The sequence below is a fragment of the Callithrix jacchus genome, chromosome 4 (assembly GCF_049354715.1).
Source record: "Callithrix jacchus isolate 240 chromosome 4, calJac240_pri, whole genome shotgun sequence".
NCBI classification, from domain to species: domain Eukaryota; kingdom Metazoa; phylum Chordata; class Mammalia; order Primates; family Cebidae; genus Callithrix; species Callithrix jacchus.
This window is the reverse complement of record NC_133505.1, coordinates 82004746-82029978: the sequence shown is the minus strand read 5'-3', so window position 1 is coordinate 82029978 and position 25233 is coordinate 82004746. Positions and strand designations below refer to the sequence as shown.

Here is a 25233-nt window from a genome sequence, read left to right as displayed (position 1 = left end):
GGTTACCATGAGGTTTGAAAATAATAGCCTATAGCCTATTTGAAACTGATGACAACGCTGATTCCAAAAAGAAACACACTAACAAACAAGCAAATAGAAAACTAATAAAAAGTTGTCACTTCAATTTCATCTCCTTTTTATGATTTCTATTTATATCTTATTATACAGTTTATGTCTTGAAAACTGTCCTAGCTATTATTTTTGATAGGTTCTTCTTTAGTCCCTCTACTAAAGATATGTATAGTTTATACCACACAATTACAGTTATTATTCCGTGTTGGTCTGTGTACTTTCTACTACCAGTGAGTTTTTTACCTTTAGATGATTTCTTATTACTCATTAATGTCCTTTTCTTTCACATTGAAGAACTGCCTTTAGCATTTCCTGTAGGACACATCTGGTGTTGATGAAATTCCTCAGCTTTTATTTATCTGGGAAAGTCTTTTTTTATCCTTCCTTTGATGGGTATTTTTGCTGAATATACTATTCTAGGATATAAGTTGTTTTTTCCTTCAGTACTTTAAATATGTGATGCCCCTCCCCCCTAACCTGTAAGGTTTCCACTGAGAAGTCAGCTGCTGGATGTGTTGCAGTTCCCTGTACGTTATTTATTTCTTTTCTTTTTCTGCTTTTAGGATTCTTTCCTTATCCTGGACCTATAGGAGTTTGATTATTAAATGCCATGAGGCAGTCTTCTTTGGGTTAAATCTGCTTAGTAATCCATGACTTTCTTGCTGTTGAATATTGATATTATTCTCTAGGTTTGGAAAGTTACCTGTTACTATGCCTTTAAATTAATTTTCTAACCTGATCTTTTTCTCTATCTCTTGTTTAAGTCCAATAACTCTGTTTTGCCCTTTTGGAAGCCATTTTACAGATCCTGTAGGAATGCTTTATTTTATTCATTCATTTACTTATTTTTGAGACAGATTATTGCTCTGTCACCCAGGCTGGACTGCAGATGTGCAATCTCAGCTCATTGCAGCCTCCACCTCCTAGGTTCAAGCAGTTCTCCTCCTCAGCCTCCTGAGTAGCTGGGACTAAAGGCACATATAACCAGGCCCAGCTAGTTTTTTTTGTATTTTTAATAAAGATGGGGTTTCACTATGCTGGCCAGCCTGGTCTAGAACTCCTGACCTCAGGTGATCTGCCTGCCTCAGCCTCCTCCAAGTGGGATTACAGGTGTGAGCCACTGTGCCTGGCCACTTTACTATTGTTTATTCTTTTTCCTTTTGTCTGTTCTGATTGTGTATTTTCAAATAGCCTGTCTTTCAGCTAACCAATTCTTGTTGATCATTTCTGCTGTTGAGATATTCTGATGTTTTCTTCAGTATATCAATTGAATTTTTCAGCTGTAGAGTTTCTGTTTCATTTTGCTTAAATTATTTCAACCTTTGTTAAATTTATATGCTAGGATTCTTAATTCCTTCTTTTTATTACTTGAATTTTGTTGATCTTCCTCAAAACAGCTCTTTTTAATTCTCTGTCTGAAAGTTACATATCTTTCTCAGGTGGGATTGGTCATTGTTTCCTAGTTTAGTTCATTTGGTCAGGTCTTATCTTCCTGGATGGTATTGATACCTACAGACACTTGTCAATATCCAATTATTAAATGGTTAGGTATTTATTGTAGTCTTTCTTGTCTGGACTTATTTGTACCCATCCTTCTTGGGAAGGCCTTCCAAGCATATAAAGGAAATTGAGTATTTTGATCTAAATCTGGCCACTTCAATTACATCTGCATTAGGAGGCACCCCAAGGACAGTAACATGGGACTCTTATAGACTCATAGAAGTACCACCTTAGTGGTCTTGGCTAAGATCTTGGAGAGTTCTCTAGATTAGCAGGTAGACATACTTGTTCTCTCTTCCCTTACTTTCCCCCAATCAAACATATTTTCTTAATCTGTGCTGAGCCACCTGGAGCTGAGGAGGGGTGACACAAGCTTCCTTGTTGCCACCACCACTGGTACTGTGCTAGATAGACCACAGTCAAAGCCAGCACAAAACTAGGTCTCCCCTAAGGCCCATGGTGTCTGCTGGCTGGCTACCACTGATGGTTACTCAAGGCTCAAGGGCTCTGCTATCAGTAGGTGGCAAATTCAGTCAGGCTCCTGTCTTTCCTTTCAGGGTGGCAAGCTCCCACTGTCCCAGGAAAGGTCCAGCAATGCCACTGGCTAGCCAGAACCTGGAGTTAGGAACCTTAGAATCTACTTGGTGCTCCATTCTAATGCGCCAATTGACACCCAAGCTGCAAAACAAAGTCCTTCCCATTCCTCTTTCTCCTTTCCCCATAAAAAAGAAGTTCTCCCCATAGTCACCACAGCCCCAGGCCAACGGTGAGTACTTCCTGGCTACCAACAGGATTCACTCAAGACCCAAGGGCTTCAGTAAGCTTGTGGTGAATTCTGCCAAGCCTGGGTCTCTCACTTCAAGGCAAGAGGCTCCCCCTTTGGCCTAGAGCAAGGCTCAGAAATCTTGTCCTGTAGCCAAGACCTGGAACTAGGAAACTCAGGAGCTGCTTGGTGCTGTACCCCACTGTGGCCAAGTTGATGCTCAAACTGCAAGACAAGGCCTACTTTATTTTTTCTTCTTCTTTCCCCAAACAGAAGGAATCTCCCCCCATGACCACCAGAGCTGGGAATGCAGTGTCACATCTGAGGCCAGCATGGCCCTGGGTCAACTATTGCTTGAGTACTGCTGATGTTTACTCAAGGCCCAAGGGCTTTTCAGTCAGCTGGTGATAAATTCTGCTAGGACTTGGTCCTTCCCTTCGAGGCAGCAGGTTGCCTTCTGGCCCTCATGTCTAGAAATGTTATCCAGGAGCTGGGGCCTGGAGTGGGAACTCCAGGACTCTGTCTGATGCCCTAAGCTACTGTGGCTGAGCTGGTACCCAAGGTGCAAGACAAAGTCCTCTTTACTCTCCCCTCTCCTCTCCTCAAAGAGAAGGACTGTGTCTCTTCACAAATTGCAAACTGAACTACCTGCAGTTGTGGGATAGATGATGCAAGCATTCCCTTGGCCACTGTGGCTGGTGTCTCACTAGGTCCCATGCACCACAAGTCCACTCTCTCCAAGCCCAACACAATACCAGAACATCTCCAGGAAGTGCAGCCCTTATAGCCTAGATTACCTTTCAGGTTTATTTAGGACCTCAGAGTGTTTTAACCTGCAATTGTGGGGCTAGCCAGAAATCAGGTTCTATCCAATGGGACAAATGACTCCTCTGAGGGCTGATCTAAATGTTCTCTCCATGAGTGCTGGCTAAATTTTGTACTACATTTCTTTCCACTGAGACAGGGCAGGACTGAGTTTCAATGCAGAGTCTCACAATCATTGCACTCTCTCTCACCCAAGACACAAATTCTCTGTCACATAGCCACTGCCAGCAGATAAAAGTGGGGTAGTTTCAGCAATGCAAGACTCTTTCCTTCCCTTTAGTGCCACTTTCCTTGATGTGATGTTAAAACCAGGTACTGTGATTCCTTCCTTGAATTTGGTTATTACAAAGGTGCTTTTTTGTATTAATAGTTGTACAATTTTGTTTTCTTGTGGCAGGGACTTAAGCAATCTCTTGAGGAGTCTATTCAGTCATCTTGCTCTGCCTACTTCTTCATATTTTGTATCCATACTGTTTTTTAAATGTAATATTGTCTCATATCAAAATGTCTGCTTGTTTAGTGTTATTTTATTTATTTCTATTTCCGGCACTTTGATTCTTCCGAGTTTTTCTCAGAGTTATTTCCTTTGGTCTCTTTTTTCATGTTGAAGAGCCTCCCTAAAATGTTTCTTAATCCCTAGAAATCTGTATACCTTTATGACTGAAACACTTACAGAAATGGATGGTCTTTGTGACTTGTTAATTTAAATGTACCAAAGAAGAGTCATAGAGTGATGGCCATTTTTACATTTGTTACTCACAAACGTTAGAAACTAAAAGTTTATTCCCTAGAATTGGTCAGAGAGAAATTACCTGGTCTTCGATCTGATGGGCATGTGTCTGAATATTGACATTTGAATGAGCTGCCCAAAGTTATGTAAACTCTCATGTAATCCCTCTATGTTTAATTCTGTGCCTGTTGTTTAGTTCCAACCCTTTGATTTTATGCTTCTCAATGAGTTCAGAGTTTCTCTGGCAAAAAAAAAAAAAATATATATATATATTCGTCTAGAATTGCATTATTCTAAAACTATCATCTGAAAGTAGGCTAGGTAGACAAAGTGAGGCAGAGGCAGCTGCTTGGGCAAATAGAGTAACAAAGAGGAAGTAGGTTCCAATCACTTTACATGAAAACTTTTAAATTCCAACTGTTCAACTAATTTCTGTCAGTCCTCAGGGTTTCTGCCAGGTGATCATGCTCACTACTAAAAAAAAGCCCTCTGCAGGTACAAGAAATTATAACCCAATCTATTATATTTAGTCATTATCTTTCTTCCATCTGCTTTCTCTCCTTCAAAAACATTGAAATCTCTTTCCCATATATGTATCATCTCTCTTTCTCTTTGTACTTGTGTTTGTAAAGTTTTTTTTATTTTTGTACTATCATTCAATAGCATTTCAGCAAGTTGAAAGAATATGGGTGTGTTCAATTTAGCAACTCTAACTAGAGCCCTCAACCATAATTTTAATGGTGACATAGGACTTGCCTGTTGTAATAAATAGTAATTGACCATACTAATTTTACCTTTAAAAACTTTAGTTTATTAATTTATATTCACAATTATAAATCATATGTTATACATGCATCCTTATATAATAATTATCTAAGAAGAAATCCCATAATAGAATTGTTGAATTGGGCTGTATGCATTGTCAAAATGTTGACATATATACATACAGCTCATTTGTGAGAAAGTTTTTATTGATTATCATTAAGCATGAAATTTGTTATTGACATAACACAAATTGTAATTCCTTTGTGATTACTCTTTTACAAATTTCTTTAAACTGGGAATAAATGTTGAATTTTCTAAGAGCTCAATGGGCTATTCTAGCCTGCTGTCCAGAAAAAGCCAATGCACTGAGGACAGAAGGTTTGCAGCAAAGAAACTTTAATTGTCACAGGGCTGGCCAAGAGGAAGGACAGGAGACATTTCTCAAATCTACTTCTTTGAGAGCTTGAGAGCCAGAGATTTTTAAGGATAATTTGACAGTTATCAGTTAGAAATGGGTGCGGCTGATTGGTTAAGGATGCAATCACAGGAGTGTCCATACTGTCTGAGCATGCTGTCGGTTTTTGGGTGAGGGTCACCAGTTGAGTCAGGTCCTTGATATGAGTCATTAGTCTTGGTGGAGTCAGTCATAATTAAAAAGACTAAAAAGTATCTCAAAGACAAATTATGGGTTTTGAAAATGTATTGTTATCTATAGGAGCAATTATAGAAGTTATAAATCCTATGGTATCTGACTCTGTGACTCTTGAGCAATAAGAAATTATAGAGAAGCAACCTAGAGAGCAATGGCTGGTTACTGTTCAACTACATCCTAGAATTTAGGCTCTTCCCGTGATCCTAGTCTTCTGGTCTTTCATTAGTCTTACAGAAGCAGTTTCAGTCCCTGAAGAAGAAGAGAGGCTGATTTTCAGAAAGGGACTATTTACATCTTTGTTTTAAAGCTAACAAAGGCAATTAGCATGTGAGGTTAGACACAAGATGCAGCCGTCAGAGACAGATTTCTTTCACTGTCATTATTTTTGCAAAGGCAGATTCAATATTATTAAACATTCATCCCCATTCTATATTTAGAACATATGTATATTTTCTTTTCACTATTAATAAGATTGAGAGTTAGATTTATGGTGTCATATTTGAATTCTCACTTGATTGTGGCATATAATTTATTTAAAATAACTTTATTCCCAGAAATACAAAAGAATGATCAAAGCTACTATGAACACCTTTACATGCATAAACTAGAAAACCTAGAGGAGTTGGATAAATTTCTGGAAGGATACAACCCTCCTAGTTTAAATCAGGAAGAATTAGATACCCTGAACAAACCAATAACAAGCAGCAATATTGAAATGGTACCAAAAAAATTACCAATGAAAACAGTCCAGGAACAGACTGATTCACAGCTGAATTCTACCAGACATTCAAATAATTGATGTCAATTCTATTGGCACTATTCCACAAGATAAACAGAGGAAATCATTCCTAAATCAGTCTATGAAGCCAGTGTCATCCTAATACCAAAAACCAGAAAATTATAACAAAAAAAGAAAACTATATATCAACATCCCTGATAAGCATAAGTGCAAAAAAAATCCTTAACAAAATACTAGCTAACCAAATCCAACAACATGTCAAAAAAAAAAAAATCCACCATGATAAAGTGGGTTTCACATCACAGATGCAGGGATAGTTTAACATACTCAAGCCAATAAATTAATACACTATATAAAGAGAATTAAAAACAAAAATTATGTGATCATCTCAACAGACACAGAAAAAACATTTGACAAAATTCAGCATCCCTTTAAAGTTAAAACCCTCAGCAAAATTGGCAAACAAAGGACATACCTCAATGTAATAAAAGTCATCTAAGACAAACCTACAGCCAACATAATATTGAATGGGGAAAAGTTGACAACACTTCGAGACAAGGATGTCCACTCTTACTACCTCTATTCAACATAGTACTGGAAGTCCTAGCCAGAGCAATCATATTAGAGAAACAAATAAACAGCATCCAAATCAGTAAAGAGGAAGTCAAACTGTCACTGTTTGCTGATGATATGATTGTAAACCTGGAAAACCCTACAGACTCCCCCAAAATCTCCTTGAACTGATAAATGAATTTGGCCATGTTTCAGGATACAAAATTCATATACACAAGTCAGTAGTTCTCCTATGCACCAACAGTGACCAAGCTGAGAATCAAATCAAGAACTCAACTCCTTTCACAATAGCTGCAAAAAAATAAAATAAAATGCTTAGGAATACACCTAACCAAGGAGGTGAAAGACCTCTACAAGGAAAACTAAAACACTGCTGAAAGAAATCATAGACAACACAAACAAATGGAAACACAACCCATGTTCATGGATGGCTAGAATCAATATTGTGAAAATGGCCACATTGCCAAAAGTAATCTACAAATTCAATGCAATTCTCATAAAAATATCACTATTATTCTTCACAGAACTAGAAAAAACAATCCCAAAATATATATAGAACCGAAAAAGAGCCTACATAGTAAAAGCAAGACTGAACAAAAAGAACAAATCTGGAGGCATCACATTACCTTATTTCAAACTATATTGTAAAGCTATAGTCACCAAAGGCATCCTGGCTACAATTAGGCTTCTCGACGTCCTGTGTGAAATGACTGCGAACACCAAGCTGCTTGGCTATCTGCAGGTTTTCCCTGGCTTGCTGGAAGGAGTGATTGATCTTTTACAGATGATTCATGTAGCTGCGAAAGAAACCACAAACATTTTCAGTACTTGTGGTTGTGTGAGAGCAGAAGGTGACATCTCGAATGTGGCCGAGGGGTTTAAGTCTCATCTCATTCGTGTGATTGGAAATCTGTGTTACAAGAATAAAGATAACCAAGACAAGGTCAATGAGCTGGATGGTATCCCCTTGATCCTGGACAACTGCAGCGTCAGTGACAGTAACCCCTTTCTGACGCAGTGGGTGATATATGCCATCCGAAACCTTACCTAAGACAACAGCCAAAACCAAGATGTGATTGCGAAGATGGAGGAGCAGGGGCTGGCAGACCCATCCCTCCTTAAACAAATGGGTTTTGAAGTTGAGAAGAAGGGCAAAAAGCTGATCCTGAAATCTACTAGAGACACCCCTAAGCCATGAATGAACTGCATCCAAATACCTGAATTTGGGGGGTCTGTTTCATGGATTTTTCATCTTCTGCAGTATGTGAAATTGTAAGTGTTTGAAGATTTATAAGTACAAATTTGGGAACTTATGAATCTTTTAGGTCGTAGAATTTAATGTGTATAAGCTAAAAGTGAAAGTAATTAAGCAGTCTCTTGTTTCTTCGCTTTCATGTAACTGCGTGGTTTGCCTTTGTCCTCCTGGATAGAATGTGCATTTAAGTAATATATTGTACCCTTCTGCGACAGCAGATAATAAACCAGTCTCTTGGAGGGCAATCCTTTTGAAAAAAAAAAAAAAAAAAAAAAAAAAAGCCGGCCCCAGTGGAGACACCTGGGGAGCCATCACCACGGAACAGAGAATCAACCCTGCCAGCAGCCAGAAGGCATCACCCAAAAAGATGCCCAAGTCAGCGGGCAAGAGCCGCGGGCCCAGGGGCAGCTGCGAGTTCTGCGGGAAGCATTTTACCAACAGCAGCAACCTGATGGTGCACAGGCGCTCGCACACCGGGGAGCGCCCCTACACCTGTGAGCTCTGCAACTATGCCTATGCCCAGAGCAGCAAGCTGAACCGCCACCGCCACATGCACGGCATGACACCTGGCAGCACCCGCTTCGAGTGTCCCCACTGCTGTGTGCCCTTTGGCCTGAGAGCCACGCTGGACAAACACCTGTGGCAGAAGCACCCTGAGGCAGCCGGGGAGGTCTGAGCCCCGGAAAGCCTACTGCTCTCCCTGGTACCGCAGCACGGTTGACCTCCTTGTGTCTGCCCCATCTCCAAGTAAATTACCCCTTTTATTTAAAAAAAAAAAAACCTCATCATCTGGAGGCTCCTCAGAGGCCAACCTGAGCACAGTCTTGCACTGATCCACAAAGGTGCTTGCGATCAAATCAGCATGGTGTAAAAACACAGGGATGTCATCCTTGGTGAGTGGCTCCTCACTCCTTAGCTTGGCTATCATAAGGTCTAACAGTGTAACTCTTTCTTGATTGTTCAGTTTGGGAAACATGGCTTGTACCAATTCTGAGCTTTTCAGAAAGAGGTCTGTAATAATCAAGAACGGCCATTCTGATTCAGGATGCCTTTGGTCAGGATGCCATTCTGATTCAGCATGGTACTGGTATAAAAATAGACACATAGACCAGTGGAACAAAACAGAGAACCCAGAAATAAACCCAAATACTTACAGTCAACTGATATCTGACACAGCAAACAAAAACATAAAGTGGGGAAAGAACACCCTATTCAATAAATGATGCTGGTATAATTGTCAAGCCACATGTGGGAGAATAAAACTACACCCTTATCTCTCACTACATAAAAAAATCAACACAAAAAAAGATCAAGGACTTAAATCTAACACTTAAAACTATAAAAATTTATAGACGATATCAGAAAAATCCATCTCAATTTTGGGCTTAGGCAAAGATTTCATTACCAGGAACACAAAAGCAAATACAATAAAGACAAAGATAAACAGGTGGTACTGAATTAAACTAAAGAGCTTTTGCATGGCAAAAGAAACAGTCAGCTGAGTAAACAGAGTGAAAGAAAATCTTCAAAACTGATACATTTGACAAAGGACTAACATTCAGGACCTATGATGAATTCACACAAATTAGCAAGAAAAATAACAATCCCATCAAAGAGTCAGCTAGAGACATGCATAGATGATTCTCAAAAGAGGATATACAAATGGTCAACAAACATGAAAAGGTGCTCAGCATTGCTGATGATCAGAAAAGTGCATATCAAAACCACAATGCAATACCACCCTACTCCCAGAAGAATAGTCATAATAAAAAAAAATCAAAATACAATTTTTGATGTGGTAAAAGGGGAACACTTCTACAGTATTGGAAATCTAAACTGGTACAGCCACTGTAGAAAACAGTGTGGAAGATCCTTAAGGAACTAGAATTATTAATTGATCCAGCAACCCCACTGCTGGGTATCTAACCAGAGAAAAAGAAGTCATTATATGAAAAAGATACTTAGATATGCATATTTATAGATGCACAATTCACAATTGCAAAAATGTGGAACCAACCCAAATGCCCATCAATCAATGAGTGGATACACACACACACACACACACACACACACACACACACACAATGCAATACTACTCAGCCATAACAAGAACGAATTAAAGGCATTCAACGCAACCTGGATGGGATTGGAGACTATTATTCTAAGTGAAATAACTCAGGAGTGGAAAACCAAATGCTGTATGTTTTCACTCATAAGTGGGAGCTAAGCTATGAGGATGCAAAAGCATAAAGTGACATAATGGACTTTGGGGACTCAGGGGGAAAGTGTGGGAAGAGGGTGAAGGATAAAAGACTACAAACTGGGTTCCGTGTATACTGCTCAAGTGATGGGTGCAACAAAATCTCACAAATCATTGCTAAAGAAGTTACTCATGTAACTAAGTACCACCAGTTCCCCAAAATCCTATGGAAATAAAAAATACTAATTAATAATAATAATTTTCTTTAGATATATACCCAGAGGTGGGTAGTTGGATCCGTATGGTAGTATAGTATTTTTTATTTTTTGAGGAAATTCCATATTGTTTTCTATGGTAACTTTGTGAGTTTACATTCCTTCCAATAGCTTACAAGGGTTCCCTTTCCTCTACAACTTTACCAATACTTTCACTTTTGTCCTTTTGATAGTAGGCATTATGATAGGTGTAAGGTGATATCTCCATAGTTTTCATTTGCATTTCCCTGATAATTAATGATGTTGAACATCTTTTCTACATACCATTTGCATGTCTTCTTATAGAAAATATCTGTTTAGGTCTTTAGCCTATTTACTTATTTATTTATTTATTTTGCTACTGAGTTATTTTCAGTTTCTTATATATTTTTCTTACATATTTTGGATGTTAACCTCTTTTCATATATATCATTTGCAATATTTTTCTCCCATTTCATAGGTTACTTTTTCAATCTGTTGATTGTTTCCTTGGCAATTGTTAGGCTTTTAATATTAATCTTTATTGATGTTTTCTGAACACACACACAAGGTTTTAGGATCCGAGGCAGATTTACTTTTACACTCATGAAAATATCAACAGCTGAATTAACACCACAGCCCTGGTACCCCACACCCAGCATGGCTTCAGAGTGCCACATGGGTGCCAGATGGAATAAATGCCCTATATAAATGGTGGGTTACTCTGTAAGTGACATACAACAAAATACAAATTTCTTTTGTTTCTAAAAAGCAAAGACATCACTCTGCCCCTCTCCTTCTGGGTATCTTTGGAGATCAGATGGAAGGATTCTTATCCTAACCCACTGGTATGAAAGTAAACCTCTGAAGGAAAAAATGAGCTCAGTGTCTCCAGTTTGACAACACAGATATGTCTCCAAGGCCTTGAGCCCCTTACTTTCAGAGTTAGTTCACTCTCTTTGGAATATTTTCATTATTGGATCAGTCAAAAATTGCCTTTTAAGTTTGCTCTTAGGCCAAGAAACACATGTTCGTAAAATTTGTTCAGAAAGCCCTAACTGTGTAGAAACATATTCTTCACAATTTTACAAGTTTATAATAAATGGATGAAGATAATATCACTTGAACTCACAGATCGATCTTACAACACCCATACAAACAAACAGATAACCAGACAGTATGTGCATTGTGATATGATATGTTAAGGAAAGGAAGCTCAGAGTGCTGCCTTTGAAGTAGTCTTGTCAGATAATCAACCTTAATCCAATCAATCCTCTAGACCCAACTATCAGTTTAAAAGAAGTATGGAAAAGGAACATGTTAAATGATGCCATAGGAATGCAATCAGCCAAAGCCAGAATCTAGGAAATTCTACAAAATACAGGATTTCTTTTCTACCACAATCAAGTTGCAAGAAGCATGGAGGGAGGAGAAATTTAGAAATTAAAAGAGACTTAAAAGACCTACCGACAATTAAGGTATTTGGCTTTGATCCTGATTCAAACAAACATATCTACTGGGGGAAAAAGTGGCTCTGTATAGACGATAGGGAAATTTGAACACTGGCTGGGTATTAGATGAAATTAATGAATTACCATTAACTTTTAAAAATGTGATAATGGTATATGGTTCTGTTTTAAAAACAGAGTTCTTATCTCTATTTGCAAATATTTACAAATGGAAATTACATGATAATTGGTATTTGCTTTAAAATAATAGGTGAAGATTCAAAGGAAATGAAGGAATGCAGAAGGAACAAAATTGGCCCTATTCTGATAATTGCTGAAGTTGAGTCATGGGTAACTTAGGGTTCTTTATTCTATTTTCTCTACTTTTATGTGTGTTTGCAGATGTCCATGATAAAAAGCTTTTGTTTTCAGAAATAATAATAAAATAAATAAAAACAAAATAAGGCTGGCGCGGTGGCTCATGCCTATAATCCCAGCACTTTGGGAGTCTGAGGCGGGTGGATCACGAGGTCAAGAGATCAAGACCATCCTGGTCAACATGGTGAAACCCCGTCTCTACTAAAAATACAAAAATTAGCTGGGCATGGTGGCATGCACCTGTAGTCCCAGCTACTCGGGAGGCTGAGGCAGGAGAATTGCTTGAACCCAGGAGGCAGAGGTTGTGGCGAGCCGAGATTGCACCATTGCACTCCAGCCTGGGTAACAAGAGTGAAACTCTGTCTCAAAATAAAATAAAATAAAATAAAATAATTTGATTCCTAGTTATCTTTAAATTTTGGAATTTTGAATATTTATTTGTAAATGTGTTCAGTTTGCAGTTATATTTTGTAAGCTCTCATTTGAAGATTTGGTGCAATAAATGTATTTGCCTGAGAAATTGCCTTAAAAAGAATTGGAAAGTTTTTCTTCTTAGCCAAAGTTCTAGCTTTACTATCGCAAAGCATATCTCATAAAATTCTGGATCAGAACAACTATTTGAACCTTTTATTTATAAAATAGTCTTAAAATTTTAGGTTCAAAATTTAAGATAAAAATTTAAGATTGGTTTTGGATACTGGGAGAAGTTCCATAGGTTGTTCTGTTTGGAAGGTAGCATGAAGAAATGGTGGAATCTCTTGCCCTGGAGTAAAATAGTTCCATCTTTGGATTCTAAGTAAACTACTTACTGACTATATAATTTGAGTCACAAGTAAAATAAAATAATAAATGATTAAATAAGATACTACGTGTAAAACTGTAGCAGAATAGTACAATAAACAGCAACTTTACTTACATTTGCAGTAAAATTTTTGAAATCTCTAAAATCATGCTATGCTATGTTAGCAAAAGCAAACAAAAGTAAAAATGTAGCAAAAATATGGCACAAAAATAAAATATACCAATAATTAAAGACTTTTTCTCAATTAAGTGCTAAGAACAGCTAGAAAAAACTTGAACATCAAAATAAAAATGTAGACTTCCTGGCAGGTTACAATGTCTCCATAGATATTTTTGAAGATCAAGACTCCTGTTGAAGATTTATGGGTTGAGAATTCTTAACAGAGCATTTTCTGAGCTCAGAGCAGAGATGAGTACATTTAGCAATCTATTAGAGCTGTGCTTTGAATCCTTCATCTTGTATCAGAATCACCTGGAGGGCTCATTAAAGCTCAGTGGTTCTAATTCAGCAAGTCTTGGTTGAGGCCAGATAATGTGCATTTCTAACAAGGTTCTAGTACATGTGGACATTGCTGGTACAATGACCACACTTAGAGAATTACTGCTATTGATAAATTAGTGCTTCCATCATCAGTCAAGCCATTGCCTGAGACAACTATTTGCAGTAGTCAAGGCTTACCATAAATCACATCTCCTTTGGTCATCACACTTCCGTGAGATTCTCAGACAGGTAGTAGTTACTATATTTTTCACATGAGAAAGTCAGGTGATCCATCCTAAAATGCACACTTAATATCACTAAGTGTTAGAACCTTGACCTGGATCAAGAGAATCATCCTGGGCACCTGAAGACCTTTAAGACTAAAAAGTCCATACTGTACCCAGCCACCATTTTAAATAGTGAAAATCCCTTACAGTCAGATAATTCATTCTTTTATTAACACAAATCTTTGAGTTTTATATGTAAGTCAAGGAGATGGAAAAAATGGAAATTTTTGAAAAATTGTATTGTAAGTACATTGAAAGCAGGGACAAAATTTCTTTCTAGGAAGCACTTAGTTGCACTCCTGGCTTGAATTAGAAATGTAATATGTTTTTTAATAAATAGGATAAGCACTTACTTGTCCTAGATTATTGAATTCCCCTTTATTTTTGTGCTATCTCCAGTTTTATAATGTGATACTCCAAAGTGAGACATATTTGGAATGCCAGAATAACAAATTTAATTCTAGTATGTCTCTTAAGGGAAGCCAACAACAAATTAGGAAAAGTCCATTTTAATAACTCACGAAAACTTATTGTACTTTACAAAAGTCATTTTGGTATACATTTTAGGGACAGTAAAGTATACTATATTGTCCCTAAAATGACTATAGCAAAGTCATTTTACTGTACTTGTATATACAAGTAATTAAGTTTATTCACAACCAAAGCGCTCTGACCTTGAAAGCAGTTGTCCTAGGGCAAACTATTACAATTCCATTACTTGTTTTAGTATTAACTATTGACATTATTATGCTAATATACACTTAAATTTCTGGTATATATACTTTTCTACCCAGAAATTTATTCCAAAAAATATTTTAAAAAGCCAACTGACAAGTTTGTATAACTGCATTTGGGTAGAATGTTAGTTTAGAATATTCTAATTATTTATTCTAAATAATAATCTAGTTAGCTATTCTAAACTACATTGATAAAGCACTTTAAAATGTTAAGAAAAATCTCAAAATTTCTAATAATTGATTCATCAGAGCTTTTTTTCCTAAAATATAAATTATAGAGTTCATTATAAAATATTTCTCAGAACATAATTACTTTTTTTAAAGGTGCATTATTATTTTAAATTCCTGCTGTCATAAATTGAAATATTACTCAAGCTTGTTAGCAAAAAGTGTTAATCTGTAAACCAGCAGCCATTCTAAATAATTACTGATACAAGCCTAAAACAAGTATCTACAGGGCTACCCTTCTGTATGAACAGAAAACACAGAGAAAATATAGTAACTAAAATGCACCAATTGAATAAAGGAGTCATGAATTTAGTGTGTATCCTTCCAGAACTCTAGTCAAGATACTATTCATAACTCAGTCTTCTAATTTAAAAGACCTTGGATCTATTGAGGGTGAAGCTGGTTACAAACAAAAAAAATCACTAAGTAAATAAGTGATTCACAACCAAAGTTCTCTGTCCATGAAAGTTGTTTTCCTAGGAGAAAATTATTGCAATTCTATTAAATGTTTTGGTATTAATTATTAATATTATTATGCTAATATACACTGTAAGTTTTCTAAAAAAGAATAAAGCATGTAGCATTTCTGAAATGTATTTGGCCAGTGTATTCGTTTCTTATTGCTGCTATAACAAATTACTGCAAACGTAGTGGTTTAAAGCAATACAGATTTGTTATTTTACAGTTCCATAGTCTGAAATGGGTCATCAAGGCCACATTCCTTCTGGAGGTTCTAATGAAAAATATAGAAGCCTTTTCTACCTTCCACAGACTTTCTGCATTTCTAGAATCCTGACTTCATTCTCCATCTTCAAGCCAGCAAGGTGACATCTTTTAATCTCTCTGCTGTCTCTCTGCTTCCATTGTCATATCTCTTACCCTGATCCTTTTGTTCCTCTCCAATAAGGGCCCTCGTAAATTACCCTGGGCCCAAACAAATAATCTACCCATTCTACAGTCATGTAAGGTTAACATATTCACAGATTCTGGAAGATAAAGATGTGGCCATTCTAGGGAGGCCAACCACAGCCATGGATACTTCTTTTTCAATGAGTTTTCTTTACAATCTTGCCAGTGTTTCCTACATGAGATGTGATATACAAAATGACATCACTTTGGTTCAGAGCTCTAAAATGGGGTCAGGAAGTCACATGGAAAAGGATTACCTGCACGACCCGTGTATTAGTTCATTTCCAGTTTTGTGCTGCTGATAAAGACATACCCAAGACTGGAAAATTTACGGAAAAATTACGAGGTTTAATTGGACTCACAATTCCATGTGGCTGGAGAAGCCTCACAGTCATGACAGAAGGCAAGGAGGAACAAATAACCTCTTACGTGGATGGTAGTAGGCAAAAAAAAAAAAAAAGAGCTTGTGCAGAGAAACTCATATTTTTAAAACCATCAGCTCTTGTGAGACCCATTCACTATGAGAACAGCATAGGAAAGACCCATCCTCATGATACAATCATCTCCCACTGGGTCCCTGCCACAACACCTGGGAATTATGGGAGCTACAAGATGAAATTTTGATGAGAAAGAGAGCCAAATCCTATCAACCTGCAAGCTTAAAAACTCATAAAAATAGGAACTTGCCTTGAACCTTTCAAATGTGGCCATACTGCAGTGACCACAATACCTTGGAAAAGAGCTGAATTCCACCAGTGCTACAGCTCCTGAACAGTGACAACCAATGAACTATATAGACTCATGTTCTAAGCCAGCCACCTCCATCAGTAATAATTCTTTCAAAACAACTTAGGTAATCACCCTCAGCATTCTTTTATAAATCCCTGCTCCCTTCCCTTTATTTGGAACTCAATTTGACCTTTGGCAAAATCTGTCTTCCAAATTGTAATTCCTAATATCGCAGTAAATGCCTTGTCTTACTGCTTTGCAGTCTGGTCTCTCACCTCTTCTGTGTTGACATGTGCAACAAAGTTTGGGAAACTTGTGTTTTTGTAAAAATATGAAAAAGATTCCAGGCTCTGGAAGCATAAATGAGAATATGAAGAATTAACTGTACTGTAAAAAAAATGTACTGTGGAGAAGTCATAATTTTAGGAGCCCTGTGGCTTGTGGATTGAAGCTGTTGTGTCAACACAAATGGTCAAATGAAGTAAGGAAAAGTACTAGAAGCCTGTCCTAAAATGCCTCCAGATTCTTTAAATGCTATGTTGAATGTTCCTCAAAATGATTATGAAATAATGCAAAAGTATAATAAATTTCCAAAGATGAATATGAATACTACGATCTGTTGGATTAGGGGAATTCCTATATTTAAAAAGATATACCATGATATATGGCAATGAGAGGTACTTTGGGGACTGGACTTCGATGCAGATCCTATGCTGTGCTAGGCAAAGGCCAAAAAGTAGGAGGAGGAGGAAGTGGAGGAAGAAAAGAAGGATGAGGAGAGAAAAGGGAAGAGAAGGAGGAGAAATCTTTTGATGGAAAAAGAGCGCAGTATAAAGGTTATCAGCTCATGCTTGAAGGCCAGATTGCCATCTCACAATCCTTGCTTCACCACTTTAATTGCCCCTCACCTCTTTGCACTGATCTTTTCTGTAAAATGAGTATAACAATCATATCTATGTCATACTACTTGGGAAGATTAAATGATTAATTTGGGTGCATTACAAAGCATTAACTCAAAACACATTATTAATTATCATTAACAGTTCTTCTTGTTTCCCAGGAGTGAGGGGCTACACGGGCAGGAAAAGACGATCCAGAGCCAAATGTGAGCATGTCTTCTGACTACATCCTCTCTGACATGTAGTGAAAAAATGTCTGCATATACACCAGACATATATAATAAGATAATCCTATTTGATAACATGAAAGAACTGTTCATCCTACATATATTAATAGAATATAAAGAAGCCTTATAGAAAGAAATTCCCTTGTCACGTGGTTTGCAAAAACTGATGCATTTTGGAATTAGCTTGGAATATTAAAAAACACTCATTTCCAGGCATTCTGATTTACTTCTGGGATTCCAACCTTGGCATTGGTTTTATTAATCTCCTTTGATAAATCTAAAGTTCAGTAAAGTTTGGGAACTACTGCCTTTGCTCATTAAAAGAGTTTTGACTAATGAGGAAGAAACATCAACTTTGCCAGAGAACAATGTGCTTTAGGTTTGCACTTTATTTTTTTTGAGCCAAAGTTTAATTCTTATTGACCAGGCTGGAGTGAAATGGCACAATCTCAGTTCACTGGAACCTCCGCCTCCTGGGTTCAATAAATTCTCCTGCCTCAGCCTCCCAAGAAGCTGGGATTAAAGGCATGCAACTACCACGCCGGGCTAATTATGTCCACAGTGTGTGATGCTCCCCTCCCTGTGTCCACATGTTCTAATCGTTCAGCACCCACCTATGAGTGAGAACATGCGGTGTTTGGTTTTCTGTTCTTGTATATCTTAGGTTTTTATGTTTTTATACCACAATAAAAAAATGTGCCACTTAGTAAAGTTTGCTTTGCTAACAAACACAGTACTTCTGCCACTTCTTTCATCCAGAATGTCTTGATTTTAAACTCCGCTTGCAGAAATCTTAACTAACTTTGGAGTCTTACTTCCAGTGCTACATTCTCCATCAGTGCCTTATGTTAAAGAATGTGATGAGCTTTGCCTGCAGAGATAGGATTCCAGGGAAATGACAATAACGAAAGAAGAAAGAACATGAGCTTCCTCCAGAAATCATCAAAGAGTTAAGTAAAAAAACACTCTATTTGTAAAACCAATAAGTAATAAAAGGTGGGGAGAAGAACACTTGGAGAATGGGGGACGTGAGTGGGAATAATGACAGTGAATTCCACAAATATTATGGTACCAGTGAAATGCAAGAACAGGTACAGCAGGAGTAAGAAGTGGGAAGCAGAGCCTCAGGTGACTCGGCAAAGCTTGAGTATCTAATTGATGGCACTGAGATCAGCTGAAAAGACAATGTTATGTGTAGATGTTGGGGTAGGGTGGTAAAAGCACAATACTGCTGCAAGCAATTAGATGTTGGAATTAGATTATGTTTATTGCTATTATATTTATATCCAATTCAAATTGCGTATAATCAAGTGAACTGGCATAAGCGATTGACATAAGCCATTTTCAAGGCTTTCTTCTTGGCACATTTCATTGAGGGAAACAAGCAGATGGTGAACTAACATCAGGCAGTAACTCTCTATTTATGGCTGATCCCTGGTGGTCCCTGTGTAACAAAGAACAGTGTGAGGTTTCACAGCACAATCAGAAGAGAATACCTCACTTGAAAACGAAAGGGAGAGTCTAAAGTAGTACTCCCATCACCATTAGACTTTAGCCCTCTTCCTCATAATGCAAAGCTTCCCATTTCCTGAATCAACAAGAGCAGGCATGACTCCACTCCACGTGTCCTCCACATCTGGGACTCAGAGAGACAACACACCAAATTTTCATTAACAAACCTCAGTGCAGATAGTCCCCACTTACTTAAACACTTTTGTACTTCTTTTTCAACACTCATTGCCAAAGTTTCGATGAGCTTTGACTTAAGTATCCTGGGGCCTCAGCACAACCAACAATAAGGAGAGAAGGAAGAAGACCCAGTTCCAGGACAGGTAAAGGAAAATCAACTCAGCAGCAGGGCTGGTCCTGTTGGACAGTAGCTACATTAACACTTGGTGATAAAGTAGGTGACATCAGTGTGGACTTAGACTTATTGACAGCAGCTGATTCGGGAAATTATGAAGGGATATACTTGATATTACAATGGTTTAATGTTTCCAGGCCATTAGTATATTAAGAGCAGATATCTGGGCAGCAATTTGGAGTGTATAAAGAACCATACTCACTGGGAAAAAAAAAGTGTGCTAGAGATAGTATTAGTGTTAAAAAAAAAAAAAAAGTATAGCTGGGCCAGGCACAGTAGATCATGCCTTGTAATTTCAGCATTTTGGGAGGCCAAGGTAGGCAGATCACCAGAGTTTAGGAATTTGAGACCAAATTTTTGTCTCTACAAAAAGTACAAAAATTAGCCAGGTGTGGTGGTGTGCTCCTGCAGTCCCAGCTACTTGGGAGGCAGAAGCAGGAGAATCCCTTCAGCCCAGGAAGTGGAGGATGACGTGAGCTGAGATGGTGCCACTGTACACCAGCCTGAGTCACAGAGCAGGATCCTGTCTCAAAAAGTGGAAAAATGAAATAAGTAAACAAACAAATACATAAATAAGACAAGAAGGTATAGGTGTTCACTAACAGTGGGAAACAGCAGTACTAGACAGAGAAATGAAAACAGAGCCTAGCTGAGGAGACTGACACTTTGAGTACTTTAGGACTTGATAAATTTATATTGAGTTTCATTCTATAGATACACTTGCTATTCAATTATAATTGGTACATCATTGCCATCTGGCACTTCATGGTTAGGCAAAGAACCCTCTCTGGAAAGTGAAAAGTCAGTGGTAATAAATAGCAGCTTGTGTCCACTGTGATGAAATAATATAGTTTCTAGGTTTTAATCTACTGCCATTACAACGCCTGGAATGGAAAAGGAATACAACATTCGAACTAAAACAAAATAAACAAACAAAAAAAAAACACCTATCATGATGCCGAGTGCCAAACAAAGGAATGGTAAGAAATGCATTGAGTGTTTTTAGAGAAGTGTTACTCCAGTTTGCCTGGTGGTTAAATGATTTGTCAAATGCATTCCATACTTTTTTGCTCATGTGATTTTGCTGGTGAAGCTCCTTACTGTCTCAAATTCTTCCTGCCAGCATTACTGTGAAAATTCTGCCCATACTTTAGTCCTAGTTCGAATTACATCTCTTACATAAAACTTTCTCTGAGCCCAGATCTGTGAGTGCCATCTCAGTACTTCTTTTAACGTTCCTTATTCATGTGCCAATGTGTCAGTGTCCCCTGGTCTTGGTATGTGAGCCTCTTTTCTTCCAATCCTTACCTTCATTTTTAAGTGATCTCATCTAGTCTCAAAAGTTTCAATGTCATCTATAATCGATTAGCTCCATTTTGTCCAACACTGACCTCTCCTCTGATGTAGTCAACTTTCTATATCATACCTACACTTGAATATTAACAGAAATCTCAAAGTTAACATGAGCAAAACAAAACTTTCACAGTTATTCTCCCATATGATGCTCTCTCATTCTTTAAAAAAAGACAGGAAAATAAGGTATTATTTCTTATACTTTTCTTTCCATCACCCCATACATCCAATATATTCTGAGCAAATGTCATCAGCTCTGTCTTACAAATGCACTTGTGAATTGGATGGAACATTTCTCATCTTTCAATCATCATCTGAGCCTAAGCCACAATTTTCTCTAGGCTAGACGTCAGCAAGAGCCTTCTCACAGATAATCTGGAATCTACTTCTTTTTGGAATTTTTCCACAGAGTACCTGGAATAATTCTTTCAAAATTAAACTATGTAAGATTATAGATATGTTCATTTCCCTGAATACAGTAACTATTTCACTATCTAGGAATATTTTAAAAATCATGTCGTACAGCTTAAATATATACAATATTTTAAAAAGCCATCCAATCCCAAGTCCCTTATAGCAGCCTATAAAGTCGCAAATTCTTTATTCTTGGGCCTACCCTCCAAATTTGCCTTTTAATACCCACCTCCCAATTCATTTGTCTCCCTGTGGATGTGCCTTCTTCGTGTCCTTTGGGTATCCGAGCTTGCTGTCCCTTTGGCCCATTCAACTGTTGCTCTTTTTCTTGGAATGGTTGTTCCTAGCTGTCTCATTTAATTAGGTCTCTGTCACACAATCCTACCTTCTGAGAGCATTTTCTTACAAGACTTCCCAAAAGAACTTCCTGACTATATTGTTAATTTTATTTCTTTATTCTAGTTTATTTGCCTTCATATGATTTATGTTAATTTCCAAAATACTATATATGAGTTTATTTATTAATTTGTGTCTTATTTTTAACCCTTTACAAATATTAGCTCTAGTGGGATAATACCTTTGCCTTGATTCCTATTACATTCCCAACATACAGCATAGTGATAGGCACCCTAACCCTAACTCTGTGATAGGCACAGGGTAGGTATTCAATAAATATTTGTTGAATGGATAAATCGAGTGTAATAAAATTTTCTTTGAAATCTATTCACAGTATTTTTATTTTTTAGAGGTACTTAACTACACATTTAATATTCTCAGGAATTCTGTAAGTTTCTTGGGGGCAAAAATGTAACCATCTATATATTCTGTCAATCTAGACTGTATCTTTGTATTTAATAATACAGAAAATAAACACATTTTTACTAAACTAATTAAAGATGAATGAAAGTTGTGCTCATAAATTTCACATTTTAAGCTAAGGAGATTAAGAGCTGAGAAGTAATCAGTGCTGAGAAATTTTTACAGGTTCTAGGAGAAATACATAGCTACCTGATATCTCAATTAATAAATGCTATCTTCTTAAAACTATAGAGAATAACTGAAATACTTAAGTAACTACTGCTACAGTAAGCCTGTGATATAGAATGAATTGGAGGTGAGGAAAAAACAAAGACAAGAGATTAGTTTGCAAACTATTAGAACAGGCTCGATGAAAAGTCATGGAACTTAAACTAGGAGCAAAGCCAATGAGATTAGAGACAGAGTGAGTTGTTACAGGAGCTTTAGAGGTTTCGTTAATAATACTTAATCAACTTGGTCACAAGTTAGAGAGGAATCATGGAAACAACAGGAATCAAATCAACTTTACAGTTTTGTGCCTAAATAACAGAGAGGACTGTAAGGCAAATAAAAATTTAAAAGTAAGGAGAAAGCAACAGTTCAAAAAGAAAAATTAATTCAGTTACAAGAGATAAACTCATAAATACAAGAATGGGAAGAGATGCAGAGATGATTACTGTGCCAAGGACTAAAATTCAATTTCTAAAATTATCATCCATGTTTAAAATGTGGCAAATTGAGAGAGATGAGGATAGATGTCGACCCCTGAGTTCTAAGAGGTAGAAGTGAAAAACAGAGTGTTCTGAAATAAAAGAAACACTTTATGATCACTATATTGTACCTTATATAAATAGACAAAGCTAAATGGTTTAGAACACTGAATAATCTACACAATACAGTTTTCTTGTGTTGGACTTCAGTTTAATTGAATATTGTGCTAATTTTCTGCTGTTATAAAAGAAACTATGACTTAGGTAATATTAAATGCTAAAAATCTTGTCTTTAGAAAAGGAAGAAAAAACACTGCTCCATGTTATCAAAGAGTGTATAAAGAAAATCAAATTAATTTTAGAGTCATTAAAATTAATTCAGAATATTTGAGTTGCGAAGTTTATGTTATAAAGTAAAAATATGTCTAAAATCAAACAATGTTGACACTTCCTAAAAATATGTATTTATATAAATAAATTGAAGGTGCACCAAAAAAAAATGTATTTTCTTCCTGAGGATGATAAACCATGTAAATCAATGTTGTCATGACAGTTCATTTGGAATACAATGCATCAAGCTCCCTCTGTCTCTTTAGAGCTTTAATAAGAACCTTTGCAATGCAGAGCTATAAATTTTTTGTTTTATGTAGCCTCCATACTATGGTTGCTTCCTCTATAATATGATTCTCCAGGTGAAGTTAAGGTAACAATAAGCATGCATTTTAATTTTATTTTTGTTAAATCTCATGTGTTTTAATTTGGCAAATACTGAATCAATTGTGTGCATGTAATTTTATTATGCATATAAAAAGTCTTGGATATTCATTGATGTATCTTGAAGTGTTCTGTTCTCATATCATCTACTGTTGCCACCTCGGTTTAGAAAATTTGCTCAATACTCTGCTCATTTTCAAGTAAATTCTAGACAAAACTATAGAATGAACAAAATTTTATTTTCTAACATTTTGCACATTTTAGTGTCCATCTAACTCCAAGAACACTATATCCTTAAGCTGCATACTACCTGACTGTGTCTTCACTGTCTGAAGAACTTTAAATGTGCTTGCTGCACCCACAAACTGTGGACAAATTTACATTATATGTTCGCAAGTGTCTATACTTTCACCAGAAATGTCTCTAGTATACACTCTGTTTTGCCTCTGCCAATAGTCTCCTTCCATTGCCTGAGACCTACGTTTAAATATTAAGAGTAATGACCCCTAAAAGCACATTTTTATTTTGGCAGACTCCTTTGTCTGAGATTGAATTTTTTAAATGTACCCCTTGTAGTTAGTAAATATTCTGAGCAAAAACCATCCTGACAGTTTGGAATTTCACAAAGCTCTGTGTACCATCATAGCTAATATACCTTACTTACTGTGATGTTCCAATAATCTCAACATAATCCCTTATTATAATGACAGATACTGAGCACTATGGAATTATATGTTAAATTGCTATGATTTTCATGGTAATCCTGTCAATCAAGCTATGCTAGGTCACTTTGTCATTGTACCTGAAAGCTATCTTTGGACTTCAAGAAGGTACAGTGCATTAAGAGAATCAATAAAAATAGAGAATCCGAAAGAGGCTGGTAAAATGTTACCTTCATAACTCTGCTCTCTCACTTCAGAAAGCTAAAACTGGAAGCTAGGCAGGTCATTATTTTTAGTATAGATTATAGTACATGTAAACATGTACTACATAGCAATATAGTGTCAGTTCCTCCTTTTTTCCCATTAGTAGATAAATTTAGGAAATTTACAAGTCTTTACACATTTATTTGTGCGTGATTTGTGAAAAAGCACTAACAAAAACATACCAAATCTATTTTTTTCACATTCATCACTCAGAAGCTGTTTATAGACTTAAAATATATATTAAAAGTTTCTTTAAAAACATAGGGTTTCTCAATACAGTTTGAGCATCTGGAAGAGGAGTTATAATGAAAGTCATCTTTCAACCTTGCCACCTCTTACTCCCATGAACACAGTAATAAGTGGCATAAGTTTACACAGCCAGGTAAAAATGTCTCCACTATATAGGCAAGATGAAACCATTCTTCTGACCTAAATACAGCCTCACTCCATTAACTAATCAGAGAACATGCTGATAACAGCAACAACAAAACAATTTTCCTTACACCTGGCAAATCAACATTGACCAACTTGTTCTAGGTATACTTGCTACGCCCAGAAGCCAAATTATAACTAGATCATCCATGTCTGAATCACAAATCACTGTATACCCCTTAATATACAGTACCAGCAACTTCTAGTCACCTTTGGGAGACTGATGGAAATACCATGTTAAAAATATTTTTAATTAGTTCTCACATTGATGGTAAGTTCAGGAACCAAGGTAAAAAATTCCCAGAAACAGAATCCCCAGAGTATGACTTGATGAAAAGATTTTAGAACTTTCTTCACATACATACACAAAATAAATAAATAAATATGTTACAGTATGATCTCCAGATAAAAGAACAAACACTTTTTAAAATTTAATAATAGCTCTGGGTCTTGAAATTAAGCACAGCAGGAAATGAGAGTTATGGATTTCAAAAGACATTGCACACTCTTTTTAAAACTTCAGTTGGTATATTTCTGTGTAAACTCTAACACTTTTTTGTAACTGCAAACACAGCATGAAGGTAACATGGA

At 36.7% G+C, this 25233-nt stretch overlaps 1 long non-coding RNA gene across 1 annotated transcript; it reads left to right on the top strand.

The window, feature by feature from the left end:
• Positions 1-7552: 7552 nt before the first annotated feature.
• LOC144582338 (uncharacterized) lies at positions 7553-21523 on the top strand. Its single transcript, XR_013534830.1, has 3 exons — positions 7553-7891; positions 17366-17410; positions 18253-21523. It is a non-coding gene; the product is annotated as an uncharacterized LOC144582338 (long non-coding RNA).
• Positions 21524-25233: the final 3710 nt, after the last annotated feature.